At 39.3% G+C, this 21,736-nt stretch overlaps 1 pseudogene; it reads right to left on the bottom strand.

Annotated features, from left to right (window-relative positions):
• Positions 1 to 8,821: 8,821 nt before the first annotated feature.
• Positions 8,822 to 21,709, bottom strand: LOC119529405 (annotated as a pseudogene).
• Between the last annotated feature and the right edge of the window lie 27 nt (positions 21,710 to 21,736).

The following is a 21,736-nucleotide window of genomic DNA, read 5'->3' as shown; positions in this document are numbered from 1 at the left end:
ACCTCTAAGTTTCAGGTGTCACACAGATACCCAAAGTTCCAGAGACCAATCAGATTATACATAAAGGGATCAGCATCTCAGAGAAACTTCATTTTGTTTCATTTCCCTTCCTCCTTTTGGTCTAAGAAGGCTTTCTCAATCCCACAATGCCAGGTCCAGGCTCATCCCCAGGAGTCATGTCCCACGTTGCCAGGGAGATTTACATCCCTGGGAGCTTAGACCTTCTTTAAAGCCACTTTTACTCTGTTTTCCAACTTAGGAAAGTCCTAATGATAAAGCTATGCTGTCTTCAGTCTTTCCCTCTCTTCCATCAGTCCATTTGTGTGGTAAAGACCCAGCTCGTGCATAGTTAAGTGTCAGAAGGGAGCTAGAGACATCCATGTTTAAGGAAAAGGGAACTAGTACATGTCAAAAATGAAATAGAGTTAACCAAGAACTTAAAAACCACTTGGAATTTTTTGTTTATTTGTAAGTTTTGTTGTTTTTTAATTACTTCTTTTGTTTTGAATTTATTTGTAATTATTTGCCATTTATTGTTCATTCATTTGTTCATTTGTTTATTATTGTTTATACCCCATTTTAGCTGAAAGAAGATCTGAATACAGTTTACAAAAATATACACATTACAATGAGATTTTTAAAAAACAGGAAATTAGAGTGTGGAGAAAATAAGATAAAGTCAGGAGCTAGTACACAAAATATAACCCATGAGGCTCTGTATGCTTGCTAAAAGAAAGCCAAAAGTTTTTTTCTCTGAACTCCCTAGCCAATGAAAAAAAATAAAAAATATAGAAACAAATCATTTGCTCAAGAGAAACATAAATATTCCTGTGAGAAATTTCTTCCATGGATCGCCATAACCTCCTCAATATCAATGACCTGAAAAGAATATTTTTAATCTCTCAAACTTTCAAGTGTCCAAGATTTTTGATGCCCAAGAAGAATATTTCCTGGTCAAGATGATTTATCGCGCTTAACTACATTAAAACAATTTTTTTTTCAGTTCCTGAGCATCATGTGGCAAGAGTGAATCAGTCAGGGTAGGTCACATTTGGGAAGAGAATTGGATTCTGATTATGAAGCAGTTAGGCCATACTCTGTACTGTAATACCTTCTTTAAATCAGTGACTGAAAACAGATGGTATGTTTCCGTAAGAAAGATGTGATAATTTGAGTTAATTCCCTGACCAAAGATTCAGCATTAAATTGTGTGTGTGTACCTACTTAGATGTATATCAGATCTTTAAGGTAAGTAACCCTCTCTTACAAGATTATAAGAGTAATATTAGGTTCTAGAAGCAATATACTACCACAGGAAGCCATCCACAATAAAATGTTAAATCCAATGCATTAAAATACAAGTCCATTTTGACCTGAAATTAATTTCTTGCTTGGAGTAAGGATCAACTGAATGTTTAGTTAGCAATAATTTTATCCTCTAAAACTTTAAGTGGCCTTTGAGGAAAGAATTTGAATGGTCTTTCTCTTTTTTAAAAAAATTAATGAGGAAATTTGTGTTCAATGCCTTCTCATTCTGTCCATTAATTTTCCCAAGATCATGGAGGCATTTGAAATTTTCCCTTCTTGCCTTTTTCTCCTGAAAAGCTCACAAGTAAGTACCCACCTTTAATATTTGCCACTTCAACTTCACCTTAACACCTCAATGCTGCAATTGCAATTTTTGGAATCAAAACAAATAAAGATAATGAAGAAACCCTGAGTTCCTCTATTCTTAAGTTTATATTTGAAAATTTCAAAACATATACAAAAATAGGGTCAGCAAGCCTCTGTGTACCAATCTTCCAGTTAAAAACCACAAAGCAAAAACAAAACATTTATGTTGCATACTTGTTCCATCTATCTCCCTTTTTGGTCAAAGCATTTCAGAGCGAATTGTAGATATGTTATTTCACCCCTAAATATTTCAGTATGCATCTCAAAGAAAAGAAATAATCCTATATGTTATGACAAAATGCCAGTGTGATTACTAAGAAAATATACAATATTTCCAAGTCCATATTCAAATCCCCCAACTGTCTAAAAATGTCATTTTTACAACTGTTTTTTTTAATCAGGTTGAATCAGGATTCAACTAAGGTCTACACATTTGTATTTTTTTCCCCAATGCCTTTGACCTTTTTTATAATTTTTTTTTTTGAAATATAATTCACATGCCATAAAATTCATCCTTTTAAACCATCGGGTGGTTTTTAGTAAATTCACAGAGTTGTGCCATCATTACCACTATCTAATTCCAGAACACTTTCACCATCCCCAGAAGCAATCCCGTACCCATTAGCAGTCACTCCCCATTCCTTGCTCCCCTCACCCTATGGAAACCACTAATCCATTTTCTGTCTATTTTGGACATTTCATGAAAATGAAAACTCATATAATTTGTGGTATTTTCACATAGAAACAAAATCATATAACATGGTATTTTCACTTAGCACAATGTTTTCATGGTTCATCCTGTTGTAGAATGTATCAGTACTTGTTATGGGTTGAATTGTGCCCCCCCCCCCACCAACAAAGACTTATTGAATTTCTCACCCCGAGTACCTCAAGAATGTGACCTTAGTTGGATATAAGGTCACTGCAGATGGGATTAGTTAAGATGAGGTCATACCGGAGTAGGATGGGCCCTGAATACAATTATGACTGGTGTCCAATAAGAAGAGGAGAAGAGACAGAGGGACACACAGAGAGGAGAAGCCATGTGAAGACAGAGGCAGAGCCTGCAGTTAAGCAGCTGTATGCCATGCAGCACCAAGGATTGCTGGTCGCCATGGGAGGCTGGGAGGAAGCAAGGAAAGATTCTTCCCCAGAGCCATTGGAGAGACCATGGCCCTGCTGGCACCTTGATTTAGGACATCTGGCCTCCAGAACTGACAGAATGAATGTCCGTAGTTTAAACTACCAAGTTTGTGTTAACTTGTTATAGCAGCCCTAGGAGACTAATATAGTACTCCATTCCTTTTAATGATGGAATAATATTCCATTGCATGGACACATCATTTTGGTTAACTATCTGTTGATGGGCATGTCTTTTTTGAAGAAACCAAGTCAGTTGTCCTGGAGCTTGTTCTACATGCTGGATTTGGCTGATTGCTAACTCTTTTTTTTTTTTTTTCTAATTAACTGCCTGACCACCTCTATCAATTTAATTTTCCCTCATTTTTTGGCTTTAAACTCTTTGATACCTTCCCTTTCCCCTTCCCCTTCTCCTTCATTTACATTAGGTGTATTTTTCCCCATATACAACCTATTATTAACACCTTGTAATAGTGTTGAACATTTGTAATACTTCATGTAATACTTTAGAATTTTTGGAATTCTGTTTCTAGGTTCACAATCTAGTGTTTTAAATAAACTATGTCTGCATGAAAGAACATTCTTATATTTGTACTATTAACCACAGTCCATCATTCACAACAGGATTCACTATGTTATATGGTCCAATGTTTTATCTTCTAACTTTCCTTCTAGTAACATACCTGACCCAAAATTCCCATCAACCACATTGACCAACATAATTCAGCACTGTTAGACACACTCACAATAATATGCTATCACCACCATCCATTTCCAAACATCAACAATAAACCTAGATGGAAATTCTGCACAATTTAAGCATCAGTTCCCCTTTCTAGATTCTAACTCTATAAGTTTGCTTATATAATTAGTTCATATCAGTGAGATCATACAATATTTGTCCTTTCGTGTCATGCTTGTTTCACGCAAGATAATGTCAAGATTCATCCATGTTGTCGCATGCATCAGGAATTCCTTCTTCTAGCTGAATAATATTCCATTGTATGTACATACCACGTTTTGTCTATTCATTCATCAGTTTATGGACACTTGGGATGCTTCCATCTTTTGGCAATTGTGAATAATGCCACTATAAACATTGGTGTGCAAATGTCTGTTTGAGTCTCTGCTTTCGGTTCTTCTGGTTATAAACCTAGCAGCAGGATTGCACATCATATGACAACTCTATACTCAGTTTCCTGAGGAACCGCCAGACTGTGTTCCACAGCGGCTGCACCACTTTGCATTCACACCAGTGAATGTGTTCCTATTTCTCCACATCCTCTACAAAACTTGTAGTTTTCTGTTTTTCTTTAATAGTAGCCATTCTAGTAGGTGTGTAAGGATATCTCACTGTGTGTTCTTTAAAATGCAATTTTATTGACATGTATTCACATAACATACAATCATCCAAAGTGTACAATCAGTTGTTCATAGTATCACCATATAGTTGTGCATTCATCACTACAATCGATCTTTGAACATTTTCATTACTCCAAAAATAAAATTAAAATTAAAATAAGAAAGAACATCCAAAACATTCCATTCCCCTCCTTCCCACATTGTTCATTTACTTATTTACTTTTTTTAACTCATTCATTGTTTCTTTAAAACTTTATCAAAAAATTAAAAAACAAACAATAAAGACAGTATTTCAGACAAAACCAAAACAAAGGAATAAGAAAAAACAAATAACCTGAAATAACTACATTGCTTCCAACATGTTCCTACCATACTCCAAGAAAATGAACAAACTGTAGCCAAAGGAATAAGATAAACAATTAACCTGAAATAACTACATTGTTGCCAACTTGTTCCTACCATACCCCCCAGAAATTAACAAACCATAGTCCTTTCTGAGCATTCCCATACATTAAGTTTACCCTCCATAACTTATCTGTTCTTATTAGATTATCGTTCCCTCTTCACCATTTGCTGTCTATCGAGAGGTCACCTTGATTGCTAACTCTTGATGTTCAACTTGTTTCTCTAAGAGTCTGCATTTTTCTCATAGACTTGAGAGACTCTTTGTTCTTGAAAACATGCTAAAGGCACAGTTCTAGGCCCCACCTGGAGATTCTGATTTGGTAGGTGCCCAAGGGGCCCAGGAACCTTCATTTTTAGGATACCAGCTGATCCTGATGCAAGCATTCCAAGAACACAATTTGAGAAAATCTTGATTTTCATGGCACTTGGTATTTCACAGGAAAGTCATCAAAGCAATTGATAGGTCATTGGCTATGCCTTTTAAAGTTTGAAATATCACTCACAGTATTATTTTAAAGGGCTCAAGTTACTATCCTGGTTGTTATCTTCTGGGTTGGAAATAAACACTTGAAAGAATGATAGTTCAGAGAATTGTGCTGTGGATGTTTATTAGCCACCCTGGAATGAGTGAAGTAGTCAAGTTTAGCTTTGTAGACAATGAAAGTAAAATGGCCTTTAAGAATTAAACCACAGTACAGATCTTTATAGTATTGACCTCAAAACTTACAAATCCACTAAGATTAATTAATTAGAGTACTTTGTAATTCAGGAATCTTCAATTTTTAGTCTGGAGCCAGTTTCTTTAAGGTGACCAAGAAGAAAGTAATTTGTAGGTATTCTAAGATAGCTAGCCTTTTACTTTAGAAATATGCTACAACAAAGTACTACCGCTGTTGCTTTCAACACATTTTCATTACCCAAATAATGTATTTCATAACACCAAAAACTCCCGAGTATGGAGAGTTGTTTTCTCTTAATTTAATGAAAAGCGTTTTCTCTCACTTAGTAGATGAGATGAGCGATGCTTTTAAGAGTATTTTAATGGTTCTTGAGTAGCCAACGCTGCAAATGGAGTTCCATTTACTCTCTGCATCTCATTAAGCTATTACAGTTGAGGGTTATGTGGCTGAAGGAAAAATCACTGGTGCTTTTTAGAACTTTGAGAGAAAAAAATGGATCTCAAGGTATGAAAACTGGGTTTTGACTTTCTGGAAGGACATTTATAGGGGATGTAACAGTGGAAAGGAATGGTTTAATTTCTGACTAACAATAACCGACTTCTTGCTCAGTCTTCCTGGCCTCGTTAGCCTGATTTGGAAGGGGTTGGTAACTACAGCAAAAGTAACTTAGGTTTTTCAATCGGGAAGAGAAGAAACAAAAACTCAATCAAAAGGCATTTTATTGTCTGGCCATGCGCAGGTGGGCTGAAGCCTAAGAAAAAGGTGACAGCCTCGAGCCAAGGGAACAGTAGGGCTTATAAAGGATGGTTGGTGGGAAGTTCTTTGTCCAGGGAAGGAGGGGCTGGCAGGTCTAGGTATGCAGTTTCTCAGTGGCTACAGAGGGAAAGGGGTAGCTGGCAAGTATCTATTGGCCAGTTTGAAAGCAGGGGCTTGGGAGCAGGAGAGTTTAAAATTTTAACTTCAGGATTTCTAAGGGTGGGGTGGGGGCTATTGCAGAGCTGCAGGGCTCCTAGGGCAGGAAGGGGTGGTGGCTCTACCACAAAATTCCTAAGGGCAGGGTGGGGTGAGGGCCCAGGACTTAAACCTAACAGTAATCACCCCAAAGTAAGGAGAGTATAGTGTAGTGAACCTTCATGGACTCAGCACCAAGCTTCAGCAATTAGCGATATTTTGCTAATCTTGTTTCATCTCTCCACCCACCCTCATTTGTGCTACAGTATTTTCAAGCAAATTCCAGATGTATCATTTCATCCATAAATATTTTAGTATGCAGCTCTAATTGATAAAGACTTTTTTTTTAACATAACCACCATGTTATTATCACATCTCACAATAATCCCTCATTATCATCTATTATCAGATCCATATTCAGATTTCCCTGATTGTCTTCTTTTCTTTTTTTTATTGTGGAATACAACATATTTACATAGAAGTGATAACTTTCCAAGTGCAATTTAACGAGTAGTTAAGGAGCAAATTTCAAAGAATGTTATGGGTTACAGTTCCACAGTTTCAGTTATTTCCATATTTTGAAATATAACACATATGCCAAAGGTGATAATTTTCAAAGTACAATTTAACAAGTAGTAATATAGGAAATTTTCAAGAATGTTATGGGTTACAGTACCATAGTTTCAGTTATTTCCTTATTGTGAAATATATATACAAAAACGTGACAACTTTCAAATTACAATTTAACAAGTAGCTATCGAGCAAATTTCAAAGAATGTTATGGGTTACAGTTCCACCTGTTCAGTTCTTTCCTTCTAGCTATTCTAATACCTTAGCAACTAAGAAAAAGAAAATTATATAGAGATTCAGTATTCATAATCCTTTGTTAAATTCTATCTTGTCTGTTGCTACCCCTTCCTTTAGTTTAATCACTTTCCCAATCTTCAGGGATGTCTAGGCAGTGACCACCCTAATTTGTTCATGTTGAAAAGGTGTACTGACATTATGGAAAATCCCTGATTGTCTTTTAACAGTTGGTTTCTTCTAATCAGGATCCAAGCAAGACCTTCCAATAGCATTTGGTAACATAGAATAAAAGAATTCTACAGCAATCCTCCTTCCTTCATCCAATGACTATTTGTTGTAGAGTTTGGGTGGTTTGTCCTGTAGAATGATTCACTTTTTGGATTTGTCTTATTGCTTCCTATTAGTTTCATGTAACTTGCTTCTTTGTCCCCTGTACTTCCTATAAACTGGCTTGAGGAGAGTCACGGTGAAGTTTTGAGGTCACCACATCACAAGGCACATAATGTCCATTTTCCCCCATTTTTAGGGACGCTAGACTTCATCAGTGGATTCAGGTGCCATCAGTCTGATCTCTACATTGTGAAGTTGGTCATCACCCTTTCACTGATTGACTTTAACTTCCATTTATCTTCGTTGCTCACACCCTTTACTCTGTTAGTTGTAAAATAGTGATTAGAAAAAAATTCTATCATTCCTTAGCTGGATTAGTATAAGGGAGACTCTTCCCTCATAAACTATTTGGTTACCCTGAAAAACAATTAATACAGGAAAGGCAGGAGAAATTCTTTTTTCTTTCACTTTATCAAATTTCAGAGTACTACAACCTCCAGTAATGGTGGAGGAGGTTTTGTATCATGAATTCAAGGATTTTATAAATATGACATTTTATCAAAAGCATAGTTTTGAAATTGATGCTGGGGACAATCACGAAATGCTGGCATCAGCCTCTTTCCTTCTGAGATAGTGTTTCTCAAAGTATGGCCACAGACCACATATATCAGTGTCCCCTGGGGTTCATTAATATGTAAATTCCCGGGCCCCACTAGGACCTGTTGGGTCAGAGTCTCTGAAATCTATGTCTCTAACAAATTCCCCTAGGGACTTCAAAAATGGAATGGATGGCCTTAGCAATGAGCAATCACTGCAAAGTAAGGTCACAAGATCCACCAGTGATGATTCAAGAGGAGAGAGTGTCTGGCTCTTTTAAGACAACTCCAACAAACAAGAGTGGTTCTATGCAGATAGATTTGCAATGCTGCATCTTGATTGAAATAATCTGGGTTCTGCTCTCCCATCGTTATTACAACTCTGGGAAACTTTTGCCATAGTAAATCCTGCACAGCATGGTTCTATATGGCATTTAACTAAATTCCCCTGAGGTTTCCCATGGACGCACTGTGGCTCACATCTATAGCTTCAGATCCTGCACAGCTGCCACTCACTGAACCCAAGAGACTCCCACAGCATGATCTGTGTTATCTCATCAGGTGACACTGCCCTTCGTCCATTAGAACATGGATTACCATTCCCTCTTAAGTATCAATTTATCATTGTTCCCCTAAGTTCTATTTTTGAATTGCTCATCTCCTCTAGGGAACATACTTTCAGTATCTTATTAAAATCTCCTAATGCTTGACATTTTGAACAAAACATTCGTGTGGTTGGTTTTCCAAAAAAGTGATGATCCGTTTTTGTAATTTCATTTCCTTTATTTATTGAATTTTAAATAGTATGACTGAATGCACTGACTCAGGAAAAAAAAAAAAAGCAACAACACAGATGCTTAAAAGATGAGCCAACTTGCAGCTCTCCCTGTCCATTGGATTTCCTGTTAATTAGAGAGCTCAAACTACATTCCTCAGCATTTTTCTGCCCATGTACTTGGGAAAAAGGTATGGGAATTCCCAGATCACTCTGCCAACAGCCAAGCTCATAGAAAGGGCAAGGAAAAAGACGGCACTCGGCAATCCAGCAGGAATCCAGAATTATGTGTTGCCTGTTTTGAGATTTTTCTAGCTGCTGCCATTGCCCTGACATTGTCACTCCCAGGCATAAACCTGGCCTTGACGCTAATGGATTAGGGCAGGAGGTATAAACTTGTATGCCTATGGGGGTCAGGAAGGAGTGAGGGGGGCCTGGATGGGAGACTGGTGGATTAAGGTGACAAGTCCCCAGGGAAGATGGTACTCCCACTCAGGTCCTCCCAGCTGTTACCAGGAATGTGGGCCCTGAATGACTAAAGCATTTGACATTTCAAAAGAAGCTGATAATTTGGATTTTTATGAGCAATCTCTAGTTTTCCAATGTTGGCTTACTCCAAATGTTTTTTTTTTGCTGTTGTTGTTTTTAATTCTTTAAACTTTATTTTCGTCATTGGTAAAGGAGAGGTAATGGTACCTATGTCACTGTATTGTTATGAGATTAAATGATTGTCAAGTGCTAAATACAGAATCAAAACGATCACTCAATAAACGGTGACTGGTATTGGAATTATGTAGAACAATTTTGAGGTTCTTAATACATATTACCAAAATGTTTGCCAAACAGATTAAGTGAATCTTACATCCCTCAACGGTTATGAGATTCAAATTCATTTGAAGTGGGTGACAGAGAAATGGAATTGGAGCATGACTAGCCAGCATTTAAACATTGGGGGTCCTTGGTTGTTCAAGAAGTTATCATCTTAGGACCTACAATGAAATTCAGTACAGACAACTCATAACACAAAAATATTTACTAATCAACTGACCCTCAAGCAAATAGTCTTTCACTAAAACATCCCTTAACACTAGCATCTATAAACACCCTTATCAGATTCTCTGATTTCACATATGGTTCCAAAAACATAATGCAAGTTGATTGCAAAGTAAAATGGCAAATCTTATTTATATTATGTGCTAAGGTAGAACTGCTTTTACCAAGAGCAAAACCATTATCAAATGAGGATCTGACAGATTTGGATCTGACAAGTAACAGAGAATCTTCAAGAATTATTTCAGGAGAGGTGTTACAGAAAATAATCTGAGTTATCAACTAGAAGAGAGGCCCTTAAGGAATTTAATGAGGTTTTCTAATACTTCCGCAAAAATTTTAAAAGACCCCCCTTTATGATTATGTCATAACTCAAAGGAAACAAAAGTGGAACATCGTATCACATCTTTGGAGGGGGGTGTTTTATACACACACATATACACACCTGCTAAATACACATACACACTTTTGATTCTTTAAGAATTTAAAATATAATCTAAAGCTTGTTTTTCTTAGTCTGTTTTGTCTCTTAAGGTAAGATCCCAATCAGATATTTCTTCTCCACACAGCAAAGACTTGCTATGGACCACTGTGGGTTCCACACGATTCCCTCCCTGTTTGCTGTGCTTCTACCCCTTTCACTCCCACTAAAGCAAGCACTTCAGAATTTAGGAGTGGGAAGGATATTATCGAATAGTTCTAGTTTATATTCAAGGTAATCAACGTAAAACCTTAAAACTTTTACCTACTACTCATATTGAGTCCTAACAATATACTTTATAACAACAGTTGTTTTGTTTTTTAAAGTAAAATAGTTTTAAGAGTGAACAAGTCACTGAAATATGGGGGAAAAGTATAAGTTAGCTTTATATTTTTATCTATTTTTCTAATGTCTACTTTTCATTTTCTAATATACATATTAGCACAGGAGTACACACATATGATTTATACAACTTCATATTGGGGCTGTGTACATGATTTATGTTTTGGTAGGATGCAAAATCAAATATTTGGAAGGCCTGTGGTTGAAGAGGGCTGAATTGGGGCTGGTTCCCAATCTCAGCAAATTGGGAAGTGAATCCTTTCTCTTTTCATTCTACTGAAGACTCATGAAGTAAGAAAGCCAGTCTACTGGACTGCTCTATTTATTTCAGTTGAAATCAAGTACTGGCACTTGCTTCTGGCTCCATTTCATACCTGCAAGTTAGGCCCTTATGGGGCTGGCTTCCAAGCACTTTGCTAACCTACAAAGGCAATACAAAGGTGACTATTCTACTTGGTATAACATTATATCCTTTAGTAAATTGAGGTAATCCAACCAGTGAGAACTGATTAAATTGTTCTCTCTTACGCCCAGGAAACAATTATACACGAACTAAATGTTAGCTTAGAAGTTTGGAAAGTTATAAAGATAATTGAAATCAGTAGTTAAGATTTTTATAAAGTTTAAATTCAAAAACTCCAACAATTATTACAATTGATACTTGTTTAAAGCAATACATTTGTAGCCCAAATAGTTCTCAGATTTTAACAACTTCATAAAAATACTTTGGGGACAGCTGCATTCACATTTCAATTTCATGATTATTTCTTTGCCCATTCTTCTCTCTCTTTTCTTTCCTGAATAACTTCTTTCAGATATGGTTCAAGATAGAATTTATCCTCCTCATATTTTGTCCACTGCTCTTTAGGCAAGATCTGCTATCTCATGCTCAGGTCCAGTGCTCTCTTAATAGGAAACACCTTGTCATCATAAAGGTTCTCAGGAAGCCTTCTTATGGCTTCTTTTACATCTTCATTCTCAGCTATTGTATCATTCCTCATTAAGCCCAGTTTATTGAACCCTGCAGCACTGTAATACCATTTTCCAATACCATCCAGCCACCGGCCTGATGCTGCAACAGCAGGTGGCTCGCCATTTTGACCCCTCCAAATGGTTTTTAAACACCATGACGGTTAAACTAAACCTGTCTGTGGGCCACAGTTTCAGGGCTCTTGACTCAGGGGATGCGGTACTTTAACACCACAATGAAATATAAGAGAACTCCTATTTCCCAGATGAAGATGAGTGCAAGTTTGAGTCTACAGCTGGTTTGCTGATGCCATTAGTAGAGACTCAAACCCTAAGTCTTACAGGGATAAATTAGCTTTATCCTGGTCAGTAGACAGAGGCTAGACGGTTGTGTGCTATTTGTTACCTAGGAGCTCCAGATGAATGTCTATGGATCAGTGAGGAGCTATAACTCAAAGACCATGCTCTATTGATCGTAGGCCAGCCAGGACATCTTCCCTACAAGAAAGCTATCGCATTACCAAGCGAGTCCCATCTTGAGTCTTCAGAGGAAAACAGAGCTGAACATTTACATGGATTGCTTTATAAAACTCTAAGCCTTGACATGCTGGCAAAGAAGGTAGTCGGAATTTAGACAGAGTGCCTTTGTCCTTCTGAAGAGCGATAATCAGATAGTATGTTTCTTTGGGATTGGATTTCAGTGTTGAATTGTCTTCTAATTAGTCAGGGAGAAAAAGCATGGCTATACAATTACAACATATGGACGTATTGATCTTTTTTATGGTTAGCTAAGTGCATTTACAAAATTAATCTGAACTTTGGGAAATTAGGATTGAGTCTAAAAAAAGAAATTTTAGGCTTAAGAAAGTAAGTCTAATAATAAAATCTTGGTATGCTATAAAAGGCTATGGGTGTATGGAATATATTCTATCATTTTAGTTTTTGCTTTGCCTGCAAATCGTTGTGGATCTTAATCATTTAATCTCTTTTGGCTCCAAATTGGTTGAATTAGATATTCAATTGTTCTACAGTTTACTTTTCATTTTTAAAAAAGCTGGTAGTTTCTCTGTTATTGCTTATAGTCTTTGAATATCCATTTCCCTATCTTGTTTTGTTTGAGGAAATATTAGACAAATCCTTCTGTTTGCGAGATGGTTCTGATGGACCTGTCCCATGTCTATGTTGCTGTTTTTGTATTAGTTGTGACATGGATGGATCATCAAGATGGACCTAAAAAGGAAAAAGGATGATGTAGACATATTACCAAAAATATTTTTACGAGCACTGTGAACTGATATATGGTTATTTCTGCTCTGCTATAAAAGGAAATACAATTGGCGCTTTATTAAAATACAGCACTTTAATACCATAGTGCAATATGGCTATATATTCACCAAAAAGGCTAAAGTTAAAAAGCCTGACAATACCAAGTGTGGAGAGAATGTGGAGCAACTAGAACTCTGACACTCTGCTGGTGGGAGTGTAAACTAGTGTTATCATTTAAAAAACCTGCTTAACAGTATCTGCCAAAGTTGAACATACATGTACCCTATATGACCCAGCAACTTAATGTCTAAGCTTTACGTCTTGTATTCCCACATCCCTGTCCCCAGCAGAGATGTGGGAATACAAGAATGTTCACAGTAGCATTTTTGGTAATAACCTCAATGTAGAAACAGCCCAAATGTTCATTAATGTTGAATCTGTAAATAAATTGTGGCATTGTCTTATAATGGAATATTATAATGGGATATCTTTCAGCAATGAAAACCAATCAAATCCAGCTTTTTGGAAAAACACGGATGAATTTTTACAAGCATAAAATTGAATGAGAAGCCAGATACAAAAGAGGACACATTGCATAATTTTATTTATATAAAGTAAACAAAAAATGCAGGCAAAACTGAGCTATGGCGTTAGAAGTCAGGATGGAGGTTACCCTTGGGAAGAGCAGGATAGTGGCTGGAAGGAGCAGGAGGAACCTTCAGGGATGATGGTGATGCCTTAGCTCTTGACCTGGGTGTGTCTACTTGGTGACAATTCTGGAGCTGTGCACTTAAGATTTATATGCTTTTCTGTATGCATGTTATGTTTCAATTAAAAATATTTAAAAACATAACAGAAAAACTATGATGCTTTTTGTTTGGACATAATAACAAGGATTCTTTAAAAAGTTGTAGTAACCTATAAGAATCAGTAGTGGTTGTTTTCTACTCTATAAGTTGAAACTCATTATTTTAAAACATTGTCTTCATCCAAATGGTGCGTAATTACCTCTCCAAAAAAGACAAGTAAGCTATCCTAGAATTGCCCTTTTTATTTAGAAAAGGTTGAAACAGTGACAAGTATAGTGGGCTTAAGACAGAAATGTCTAGAGCATCACTTTTTCAATGACTCCAATTCAACCAGAATTCTATCAGCAGAGCATAAAACATTTGTAATTGTTTGACTCAGTCAGTACTCTTGAAACTTTTGAATCCACTTACCTGGTTCAGTAGATCTTGAAAGGATTAAGGAATAAGTATAGCATACTGAGCAAGTCAGTTTCCCTGCCGCTTACCTCTTGTTGGCCATGGGTGACAGAAGCAATGACCAGCATTTGTACCGTGCTTTACAGAGCACTGCACCCCAAGAGGTAGCTCCTTAGGCGGGCCTTTCAGGGTAAACCGGAATCTGACTGACACAATTTTCCAATTAGAAATGGAAGGGTGGAGCCCTGGTCCCTGGCTGGAGACAAACTACAGTGAGAGAGTTCAGAATGGTGTTGCCTTGTTTTCAATGGACTACATGCTTTCCAGCTTTCCTGAAGGGCAGGACCACAGAGAACTTTATGTCTCATTCCAGGTGTCGATTCTGAATCCTATGCCCTCCCACCAAGTGTTGGTAAAGCTATGAGTGTGATCACATGTAGGCTGGGCAGGGTGGTGGGGTTTACCATGTCTAAAATAAATAATGTTTCCTTTATTGTAAAATAGTGTTTATGGGCATTGTGCCGGTTTGGATATATTATATTCCCCCAAAAGCCACATTCTTTAATGCAATCTTGTTGGGGCAGATGTATTAGTGTTGATTAGGTTGGATCTTTTGATTGTTTCCATGGAGATGTGACTCAATCAACTGTGGGCCATGTTTGATTGAATTATTTCCATAGAGATATGGACCCCACCCATTTAGGGTGGGTCTTGATTTACTCACTAGAGTTCTATAAAAGACCTCACAAACAGAAGGAGCTCAGAGTAGCTGAGAGGGACATTTTGGAGAGAAGCTAAGAGCTGACACTGACACTGACACATGGAGATGCTTGGAGACATTTGGAGATGCTAGCCCAGAGTTTGCTCCCGAGAAGCTAAAAGAGGACCCTGACGCTTAGATGCACAGGAGCTGAAGAAGCTAAGAGAGACACAGAGACATTTTGGAGAAAGCCATTTTGAAACAAACCTGGGAGCAAAGAAACTGCAGATACCAGCCATGTGCCTTCCCAGCTGACAGAGGTGTTCCAGATGTCACTGGCCATTCTCCAGTGAGGGGATCATCTTGTTGATGCCTTAGTCTGGACACTTTTATGGCCTTAAAAATGTAAATTTGTAACCAAATAAACCCCCTTTATAAATGCCAATCCATTTATGGTATTTTGCCTAACTGCAGCATCAGCAAACAGGAACAGGCATGGAAGGAATGTAAATGCCCCAAAGCAAGCCTGTTCTGAATTTGATCAGGCTATAGAACAGCTATTCACCTAACCCTACACAGTCTATAATAACAGTTCTTCCAACCTTATCTTTTCCCCTCCTCTCCTCCAACAAATACTTTCCGAGCAGCTACTCTGTGCCGACTGTTTTGAAGGATACAGCAGTGAATAAAACAGCCAAAACTTCCTAGGTTCTTGGAATTTATATTCCTTCCTACTTTTCACTGAGAAGACTGAGTCCATCTCATGTTAATTTCCTCAACTATGGACAGACTTCCCCCCTTTCCAAATCTCCTGTGCCCTTGAATCTCTACTCCCATTTCCTAAAAACCAGCCACATCAAGCCTCACTTCTAGGTTCCCCAGTCCCTCCCTTTTGATGACAAACATACTCATGATCTCCTGAAAGAAAATAAAAGAAACAAAATGACAATTGTTTCCCTTGCCTCCCTCAAGCTGCTGTCTGAACTCTCTCCTTATTTTATGGCCAAATCTCCCTAGTAGTCTCATTTCTCGGGAAGCTCATTTGCTTCAACTTCCTCATCACTCACTTAACTTCTACATCCCACTTCCGAAACCCAGTCGGGCCAGCAGTTCTATATAATCCACACCAGAACTTGGGGGAGAGAGAAGACCACCAGGAAACCGGGATGGTGAGTAGAATTGGTACCAATCAAATATGTTTCAGGTTAAATAATTACCAGCTAAGTATCTGAGCATCTCCTGTGTAGGTGCGTGACATGGAGCTGGGCATTTTAGGTTTCAAAAAATATAGAGTAACCTTTGATTCAACCTCACTAAGGAAGATGAGATCGAGAAGACTTCCTGCAGAAGTGAGGGGTGTTTTGAGAAATGCATGGACTTAGAAGAAGAATCGGCTGAGGATGGGGGATGCTGAGCACCTGCAGACCTGGGATCATGAAGATAGTGTGATGAGTTTGTTTTACTTAGAAGCTGGAAAAGGTGGGGAAGAGCCAGATTAGGGAGGTTCCTGCAAACCAGGCAGAGAGCCACTTGCTCAAGGTATTTTGAACTCCCTAATGGTCTATTAATTTTATCTCTATCCTTCCCATCAAAGCCAAATATCTTTAGAGTTACCTGCTTGCTTGTTGGTTTTCTTACTTCCCTTTTGCTCACCAACCCACTGCGGTATGTATTCTATCCCAACCATTCCATCCAAACTGCTCTTGATGCAGTACAAAAGACTCTGGTAACAGGTGAGAGAATGACTCTGGGCAAATTTACTTAAACCCTCTGAGCCTCAGTTTTCTCTTCTCAAAAATGGGGATTATATTTCAGCCCTCATAGCATTGTTGGAAGGATAAATGTATTAATGCAAGTTAAAGACTTGTTCAAGAAGTGACTGTTGTTACTATTATTCTTTCTTTTCTTTGATCTCTTAGCAACATTTGATACATTTGACCACTCTCTCTACCTTGAAATCTGCTTGGCTTGCCTTTTGAGACTTTGTATGGTTGTTTGCTTTCCTCCTACCACTTTGGAAGCTCTGTCTTAGTTTCCTTTGGCTCCTCTTCCTTTACCTGATCCTTGCATGGTGGAACTTTTCAAGATTCTCCTAGCACTTTGCCTATTCCCACTCTATACTCTCTCTGGAGGCAATTCTGTCCATAATCGTATGTCCTCCATTATATTCCCTATATAATTACCCTTGGATTTTGAGCTCCATTCCAGACTTTTCTTCTGAGTCTCTGACTTGTATAGTCAAAGGCATACTTGATATAACTATTTGGATGCTTCATGATTATCTCAAACTCAATGCATCTGAAACTGAACTCATTTCTCAAACACTCACACCTGAAACCTCCTCCTTCTGCATTCACTCAAAAAATAACATTACTCTTCATTCAATCCAGAAACCTGGGACTCATCCTTCTCCCTCATCCCAGTCAATCACCAAGTTCAGCTGACTACCTCCCAAATAAATCTTCAATCCATCCACCCCTCTCTTTCTCCATTGCTACTCTCCTAAACAGGCTGCTAATAACTCTTGCTGGGACTCTCACTGCAGATTTCTAACCTCACTAGAGCACTCTTGCCCTCCTCCAATCCCCCTTCCTCACACTGTGGCAAGAGCAATCTGTTCAGTTAATCAAAATGTATTATTGAATAAGAATCTAATCATGTTCCAAACTAGCTTAAAATTCCTTCAATGGTGTTTCAGTCCAAAGGCTTAGGAAATCTTAACCATACATAAATACATTAATAATTTTAGATGTAGTTTCCTTCTTAGAGGAATTCTAATTTGCTCACGCCAAAGTTATCCTTATTTTATACTAATAGCACACAAAAAGTAGCAAAGACATTCCTAAACAATGCCAGTGTCTCATACAGAGTCTGGCACAAAGTATGTCTTTAAAAATATATTTGTTGAATACATGATGAATAAAGAAAAAGGTTGTCATAAAGTTCCTCACAGAATTGAAATATAATCCACAGAAAAAAGTTTGATAATCAAACTCAGGCTACAGCCAGCAAAATGTTTTTCCCCCCCTAGACAGACAAACATTCACTAGTCATTCGTACATCAAATGAGCTGCAATAGTCTATTGCCAATGAGAAAAAAGGGAAAGGAATTCACGTGCCAGGCACAGTGCTTAAGACCCCATTTGCCTAAAACAAAAGAGAGAGATTTTTAAAAATGCACAAGACAAGGTTTCTTCCCTCCAGGAATTTCTAGACCACTTGGAGAGAAGCAATTGTCCAAATATTCAATATTTGATTTATTGAATCCTCCTAAGTACAAGACACTGTACATTTTATTGCTGTAAAAAAGTGAGCAAAAACAGACACTGTCTCTTCATTTCTAATGGAGGGTAGGAAAAAGACATAAGTAAAAAAAAATCACAAGGACAATAGTAATTGCTATCATGTATAGTAGTTAGTATGTGCCAGGCATGTTCTTAGTACTTTGTACAAAATCATACTCTGAGGAGTAATAAATAAGAATATTGACATACACAGAAATTAAGGCATAGAAGGGTTAAGAAACTTCTCTAAGTTGTGTAGTGAGTTCAGCAGTCTGGCTTCAGAGTCCATTTTTTAACCACTCTACTGCCTCCATGCTGTGTGGTGTGACATAAACATACATCTACCAATATGAGTGCCATGAAGAGAAGATGGATGGCACTCTATGAACACATAACAAGGGCATCTCACCTTGTTTGACGGGGCATCTGCAGGCCTACTGGGTATTAACTTGGGAAAGAGATGGAAGAGGAGGGAGATACACAAAATGAGGAAAACAAGGGAAAGCGTGGAATCGTGGTCACACAGGTGCAGGAGTTCAGGGGTGGTGGTGGGGAGATCAGTGAGTGGGAAGGCCTCATGGGGGAGGCAGGCCCTGAAAGATACATTTAGTAGGCAGAGAAGACAGGAAAGGGAAACGTGAGAATTCAAAATGAGCCCAGTGAGTATCCGGAACAGGGAGACCCTGGTGCATTACAATTCTTTCAGTTGCGCAGCAAGGGGATAAATTATATTGTTAGGAGCTCTCTTCCATTCCTCAACTCTATTTTCTTGTGTGGACTTCATTCTCCAGGAGTGAAAAGATGGCAGCTTTAGATTTATATGCTATCAGCTCAACAAACTCAGGAAAGAAAGGGCTTCTTTCCCCAAAGTTCCGGGGCTGGCTCTCACTGGCTCAGCTCACATGGCCACCTTTTCCTTGAACCAATCACTGTGTCTGGGTTCAGGATGTGTTCTCATTGGCCAGGCCTTGAATTTGTGTCTTCCACTGGAGCCAGGGGTTGGGATCAATCACACCAAACCCTAGGGTCTGAAAGTGGGAGAGGAGACTCCAGAAGCTGTTACCAGAAGAAGGTGGGATGGAATTGAGCAAGCGAAAAGAGAATTCTATCACAAAGTGAGTGGCTCGGGCAGTGCTTCTCAAAGTTTATGCAGAGTCCGATTCATTAGGTTTGGGATGGGACTTCAGGGTCTGTATTTCTAAAAAGCTCCCAGGTGCTGTGTTGGTTCATGGACCACACTTTGTGCACAAAGGGGTTAGAGCCTGCCAGCTGGAGAGACTTCCTCCCTCTAACCCATTTAGGCCCTTTTGTGCCAGCCTGTATCTCATCCTTCCGTTTGTCTACTTTTCCCAATCCTAACTCGCTATACCTGCATACCAGCTGGTCCCTATAAGTGGAACACTTTCCTCAAATTTCTCTCATTAGCTTGTTACCATTTCAAGATTTTACCTCTTATCACCCCAAATAATGTTTCCTCAACTGAGTAAAGCGGAGGCTTTGATTATTTTTTTCAACCCAAGCCTCTTCACATTTAGACCTGTGAACACCAACCTTGCAGTAGTGTAAAAATGTATTTAATTATTTATGAGTCTGACAAGATATGCTGTGTTCAATTGATTCATTGTGTATGTAATTCACTGCCTGAGTCTCAATCTGGATGTTTGTCTATATTTGAACACCTCAGTCTCAGGCTGTTAAAAGGCATGAAAAAGAGCCTTTTAACTTGTTGATACAGCACTCAGTAATGAGTGCTTTCAATCCTGTGGACTTTGTAAATCTATCATGACAATGTTGGCAGGAATACTGAACTATAAGATGGTATAAAATTTCTGTATCATTTAAGGCTTTGGATTAACATCTTTACAGTAGAACATCTGTTCAATTGACTATTGAGGCCTGAATTTCAGCCTGAAGTTGCTCCTGAACTTGTTTTATGACTTTCGTCAAATCTTTAAACTTTTCTGGGCATCAGTTACCCAGTTGGTCATAGTCTGAGTGTCTTGCTGTCTTCTCTTCCTTCCCCAATTTGTTCAGCCAAATCAACACACCTGATTCATCTGGAATACTTGGGTAACAAGCTCTGGGTAGGATACTTGATCCTCTAAGTCTTCTGTCACTCACCTACAAAAAGGAGGTAATAGCATCGACATCTGATACAGTTATTGTGCCAATGAAGTGGCACAGTGTGACGATGGTTAAGAAATAAGTTAGCTGTCACCATCATTGCTTTCAGGAAACAAGAGTAAGGAAGAATGACTTAAAATAAGCAGGAAACATATTCCTTAAATCTGTTGAAAAATATAGAGCCAATATGTTCCCTCAAAATTTCAGTAAGCAGATGAATTTCTCTTCTTTTATTTCCACCCCAGTTCCTAGGGGTATTAGAAATCAACTTCTTTCAAATCTTAAGTGCATAACACTAAATAGACAATAGAAGATAAGGGTGGTATTTTCCTAGTACCCTTGGTTAGATAAAAAGCTATCTTCAGTCATATTAATTTCTCTTCTAACTCAACTTGTTATTAAATATATTGGTTTAAGAATTCATCACGGGTTCACCGTGTACCACTTCTCTTTTAAAGCACTGAACTGCAACCTTGTATGTAGAATCATTTCACACCTTCGGAAATGGGCTCCTTCAGTTCACGTGAACATATCTGCTAAGTGGTGTACAGATTCGTGCTTTGAGCCAGAAGTACGACCTTTTATGTAGGAAATGGGTATAAGAAACTGATACAGCATCCCTCTCAAAAACTAAAGAGAATGGGTGCCTCTGAGAGAAGTATGTTTTTCAGGAAATGCGGAAAAGTTTTGTTCTCATACTTTCCGGGTTCAGATAGCCCCTTTGACAGTCCCTAGTCCTTGCCCAGAACTGGGACTTCTCCTTTGTACCTGCTAATGTCACAACTTGGCTGAGTTCGCCGTTTCTGGCCTCTGCCCAGATCCACTTTTCCTGTCCCCTCCTGGCGCCCTTTACCAGGATGCCGGTTCGCTGCTGGCCAAGGTTTTCTGACCACTCCCTTGTCCTGACCTCATTTTACTTTTAGGGCCCACACCGGTGCCATGTGGCGGAACCATGGAAAGAAACGGAAAGTTAGATACAGTCACCCCTACCCCTAGCCAAAAATAAAACCTCAGGGCTGTCGGCGCCGAGAAATGGGGAGGGCGCAATAAGGAAAAGAAAAAGCAGAAAAATCTAAGACGAAAAATCACCCCCTGTCCCTGCCGGCCCTCTCCGCCGCGGCTGGAGCGGGCGCCCGCCTACCCGTGCGCGGTCGGCGGCAGGCTCGGCCCCTTCCGCCCGCCCGCGCTGAGCGCCGGGCGCTGTCCCTTGCCCCACGGCGGCGGGGACCGAAGTGGACCGTTCAGTGTCGCCAAAGGCTCCGCGGAGGACCGAGGGGCCAGCTGCGCCGTGCCGGGGTCCGCTCCGGGGGAGAAGGGCCTGGTCCTGCCTTACGGCCCCAATACTGAAGCAGGAAATAAAAGGTTAAAGAGCGAGTCCTGGCGGTCCGGGGCACGGGCGGGCGGAGCAGGGAGGAGCGGAGCGAAGGCGCCGGGGCCGGGCGCGCGGCTGGAGCGCTCGAGCAGCCGGCACCGACTCCACGCGGCGCGCTCGGGCCGCCCCTCCTCTCCGCTCCGCGCCGCCGGCCGCGGCCCAGGTTCCCCAGCTCCGCCACTCCCCGCCCCTCCGCTCCCCCTCTCCTCTCCCTCCCCGCCCT

This window comes from Choloepus didactylus, chromosome 3 (assembly GCF_015220235.1).
Source record: "Choloepus didactylus isolate mChoDid1 chromosome 3, mChoDid1.pri, whole genome shotgun sequence".
Lineage (NCBI taxonomy): Eukaryota > Metazoa > Chordata > Mammalia > Pilosa > Megalonychidae > Choloepus > Choloepus didactylus.
The sequence above is the reverse complement of the archived record's forward strand: the minus strand, read 5'-3'. Positions and strand labels throughout refer to the sequence as shown.